Below are 5,071 nucleotides of genomic sequence, written 5' to 3' on the forward strand. Positions count from 1 at the left end.
CTGACGAGTAGGAGGGTCGCGGCGGTGTGCGCAGAAGGGTCTGGGCGTGAGCCTGCCTGGAGCCGCCGTCGGTGCAGATCTTGGTGGTAGTAGCAAATACTCCAGCGAGGCCCTGGAGGACTGACGTGGAGAAGGGTTTCGTGTGAACAGCCGTTGCACACGAGTCAGTCGATCCTAAGCCCTAAGAGAAATCCTATGAAGATGAGGTGTCCTAAAACGCAGCAAACGAAACGAAACGAAGTTATTACAAAGCTTAATCGTCCACTTTGACTCGAACACTGAAAAACAAAAAAAAAAACAAAAAAAAAATATATATATATTGTTGCGCCGGGACGAGGTGTTTCGCGCACAACTCATATTAACACGGAACAGATCAACGTAGAACTGAGAACGTAAACCAACTAACAACAACAAGCTTTATTCAAACAGTGCACAATTCTAATACGTCCGCTCTCTATGAGATCTCACGTAGTTCTGATCTTTCGAATCGTTGCCGGTTCCTCTGGCAACCGGAAGGAACGGGCTCTCGCTTCCGCTCGTTCGGAGGAGCAGGTTTCACATCGTTGCGGAACAGTCTTCACGTTGCCGCAACGATGCATCTTCAGTCCGTCGCAACAATATTATTATATTATCAAGTAAGATCCATCATGGCAAACCAGTAGTAGAGTGTAATGTGTGTAAAAGCAATTTTCTTTTTAAACTATTGTTTTAACAACGACAACAATAATAATAATAACACGAGACGCACAAGTGCGAAACGATTATAAAATAAAATAACTTGAACGATGAGAGAGAGACACACACCCATCGGGCGAAAGGGAATCCGGTTTCTATTCCGGAACCAGGCAGCGGAACCGTATACCATTCGGGCCCTCGTAAGAGTAGTTCGTCGGGGTAACCCAAAATTACCTGGAGACGCCATCGGGAGATCCGGGAAGAGTTTTCTTTTCTGTATAAGCGTTCGAGTTCCCTGGAAACCTCTAGCAGGGAGATAGGGTTTGGAACGCGAAGAGCACCGCAGTTGCGGCGGTGTCCGGATCTTCCCCTCGGACCTTGAAAATCCAGGAGAGGGCCACGTGGAGGTCGCGCCGGTTCGTACCCATATCCGCAGCAGGTCTCCAAGGTAAAGAGCCTCTAGTCGATAGATTAATGTAGGTAAGGGAAGTCGGCAAATTGGATCCGTAACTTCGGAATAAGGATTGGCTCTGAGGAGCTGGGCGTGTCGGGCTTGGTCGGGAAGCGGGTCTGGCTAACGTGCCGGGCCTGGGCGAGGTGAACGGCGTCGAACGGATTTATTCGTTCCCGTCGGGATCCGAGCTCGGTCCCGTGCCTTGGCCTCCCGCGGATCTTCCTTGCTGCGAGGCTTTCGTTGGCGGCTTGGTCGTCTCGATCGTCCTCTTCGGCCGCCATTCAACACTCAGCTCAGAACTGGCACGGACTAGGGGAATCCGACTGTCTAATTAAAACAAAGCATTGCGATGGCCCCCAAGGGTGTTGACGCAATGTGATTTCTGCCCAGTGCTCTGAATGTCAACGTGAAGAAATTAAAAAAAGCGCGGGTAAACGGCGGGAGTAACTATGACTCTCTCAAGGTAGCCAAATGCCTCGTCATCTAATTAGTGACGCGCATGAATGGATTAACGAGATTCCCACTGTCCCTATCTACTCGCACGCAAAGGATATGGACACCAACAAAAGAAGAGGATTACACAGCATCGAGGGACACACCCAAGGAGGTAAATCCTGCGATCACCGGTGCAGGCAGACTTCTGAGTTGAAGCTGCGGTGGTTGCAGGCAATAATCGGCTCGTGCCAACCTGCTGGAATCGAGCGAAAGCTGGCAGCTCCGCCTCCTCGTGGCCCCCGCTGGTAACGACGCTGCAGGTTGCCTGCAGCCTGGAGAGTCGGCTAAGAGAGCTGCTTCCCGAAAGGGTAGATTCAACTTGTCCAAAGACCCGCAAGGCGAGGACAGGGTATTTCCAGCCCAGAGCACGGTACAACACCTACACCGTGCGCTTCTCTTCGCTTTTGTCGTCGGAAAGTAGATAGAAAACCGCTTCTACCGGGAGTATGCCCAGCCTTCGCGCAGGGTACAGGAATCCCAGGGCCCCATTCAGGGCAAAGCGACAATAGTTGTCCCTATCTACTGGGAGTTCAAGATGGCCACCGTACTGAATGCACGCGTTGTGTCGAGCTCCGTTCTGTGACCTGTGAAATAGTGGTTAAAAGTGGTGTGAGAACAAAGTTTACTGTGCGTGAGTGTAGTGCCAGCGACAACGAATATTTTGAGACGTTAAACGCCAAAATCGGCTGGGAAATAAAAAAGTTATTAGTGTCTAAAGCTACGACGCGGAGTTAACCTCATTTGCCACGTGCCCACGCTTTGTCGAGGTAGCGTGGCTGAGGCGAACGCTGATTGGCCGCCGAGGCGGTCGCTGATTGGCCGCCGAGTAACCTTAAGGCGCCGCGACCCTTAAGGCAGACGCGCACGGCATAGTTGCTCGCGCGCGCGCAACGACAACTAGCGCCACGTGTGACAAGTCCCGGAACCTCGGTCCCTGAATTTTCGGCGCGCGATTCAAATCCACCGAAGAGAACTTTGTGAATTTTCTGGACTTTTTGCGGGGAATTTGAATCCGGCGTAACTCTCGGCGGGAAATTCAAATCCACCGAATAGCATTTTTCGAATTTTTCGCATTTTTCGGACTTTTTGCGGGAAATTCGCACCTCGGTCACCATATATCTCGCGACACGACACCAGCGAGTCAAAATGGAGGACGAATCCTCCGACATGGACTACGTAATAGCCACTCGCAGGACCAAGTCTCGCAGGAAAAGAAGGATGTCTTCTGGCAACGAATCCGAGGCCCCAGTTAACGCCGAAGTCCGCGGAGCGCCTCCCACGACCAAGACCCGGAAAAACAGCCTGGATGGGAACAACTCGGCCAAAGAAGGGAACTTAGCCGAGGCTGAAGTGGAAGAAGAGACTTCTCGCGGAAATATCCTTGGCCTCAAGAGCAAATCGGAGAAAATTCACAGGAGCCTCTTGAAGTTCATGACGGATCCTGCGAACCAAGTAAATGGAACCAGCCTGAACTACATCCTGGCGAAGTTCGCGAAGCTCCAAGGGGTCCTAAATGAATCCCTGATAATGAACGGCAACCTCCAAGGACAGATAGAGGCCCACAAGCACGAGAACGCAGGCCAGAGGAAAACTTTCGAGATCGCTGTCGAGAAAAAAGTGCCAAATCAGGTCCCCAGCCGCCCATTGACATACGCGGAACGTGTAGGCGTCAAATCTCGTACAGCCGCAATCTCGAACCTGAAACAGGACCCTCCTAACGTGATTACCATCACACCCCGGGACACGAACATTTCGGATACAAGCGACCAGACGAAGCAGAAGGTTTTCCAGCTCATTTCGCCCACAGAGCAGCAGATGCAGGTCAAAAATGTACGCCGCATCCAAGGCAATGGGATCCTCGTCGAAACCGCCAGGAAATCGGATATCTCGACCCTCCTAGCCAGCGAGGAACTAAAAGCAGCTGGCTTTATTGTCGGGGCGCCTGCGAAGAAGAATCCGCGGGTCATTATTTATGACGTTCCGAGGACCCACAACGATGAGGACACCCTGGACGCGCTTGTGGAGCAGAGCGTGGACACCCCTGACAGGGCCAAATTCAGGCAACAACTGAAGCTGGCGTTCAAAACCGGTAGCAAGGAGAAGGAAACCTGCAACTGGATACTGGAAGTCTCCAAACAGGTAAGGGACTTCATCATTAAAAAAGAACGTCTATATATCGGCTGGAGCTGCTGCAGAGTCCAGGATTACGTGGCAGCCACGCGCTGCTACAAGTGCCAAAGCTTTGGACACACGTCCAAATTCTGTAAGGCAGACAAAGACACCTGCGGACACTGCGCTTCCCAAGGGCATAGTTTCAAAGATTGCCCCAACAAAGCGAAGCAGGCAGTCTGCTCAAACTGTAAGAAAGCCGGGAAGCACTCCCACCACCACGCGGTAACCGATCGAGAGTGCCCCTCGTACGCAGCCGCGATAAACCAGGTCCTGTTAAGAACCGACTATGGCCAATAACGCGCCGCGCCCTGAGAGAGCCCTCAAAATCGCGCAACTTAACATGCGGAAATCACAGATGGTCTCCCTCGAAACCAGCAAATTAATGGAAGAAAAGGGCATAGACATTCTTCTCATGCAGGAGCCCTATAACTTCAGGGGGAACTTCATTGGTTTCGGTATCCAGACCCTCTCCATCTCCGGGGCTAAACCCGGCGCAGTTACCTTCTCGGGCATTATAATAAGAAACCCACAGCTCACAGCCCTGAAAATTACACACCTCTGCGACCAACACTGTACGTGTATAGAGCTTACTGGCCCAGCCGGCCGGATATATTTGGTAAGCCTATACTTCCAATTTTCCCATCAGATTGAACCCTACCTCGACAGAGTCCAACAGATAGTGAGTGAACTACCGGGACAGAGAATCATCTTCGCCGCAGACGCGAATGCGAGATCGCCCTTATGGCACTGTGAGTCGACGGATGAACGTGGTGAAAAATTAGAACAGACGCTAGCCAGCCTGAACTTAACTGTCATCAACGAACCGGACAATCCGCCAACCTACCGTTCCCACTCCGGGCAGTCAAACATTGACATTACCTTCGTCACCCAACCCGCCATCAATCTGATACAAAACTGGACGGTGGCCGATTCGTGGACCGGGAGCGACCATAATGTCATCCATTATAGTCTCGGCGCCGGCAACAATCCACCACTCTCCGCGTACTCCCAACCCCGATTTAGAACCGCGAGAGCGGACTGGGGAAAATATCAGGACACCTTGGGCTCCGAGAACCGCCGCAACCCCATACGCCAAGAGCTAAACACCAAGCAGGACGTCGAAGAAGCTGCTGTCTCTGTGCAGACGAACATCGTCGAAGCCTGCATCCGGTCACTCAAAAGGAAGCGATTCCAACAGAAAGCCGTGCCATGGTGGACAGAGCTCCTCACGCAGAAGAAAAGGCAAACCTACAAGGCCAGGAAAGCATTCCAGCT

At 52.0% G+C, this 5,071-nt stretch overlaps 1 pseudogene; it reads left to right on the forward strand.

Moving 5' to 3' along the window:
- The window catches only part of LOC122404372, a 3,429-nt pseudogene extending 1,730 nt beyond the window's left edge, over positions 1–1,699 (forward strand).
- The last annotated feature ends 3,372 nt before the right edge of the window (positions 1,700–5,071 follow it).

This window comes from Colletes gigas, unplaced genomic scaffold (genome assembly GCF_013123115.1).
Source record: "Colletes gigas isolate AHSC1104 unplaced genomic scaffold, ASM1312311v1 Colletes_gigas_Sc00241, whole genome shotgun sequence".
Lineage (NCBI taxonomy): Eukaryota > Metazoa > Arthropoda > Insecta > Hymenoptera > Colletidae > Colletes > Colletes gigas.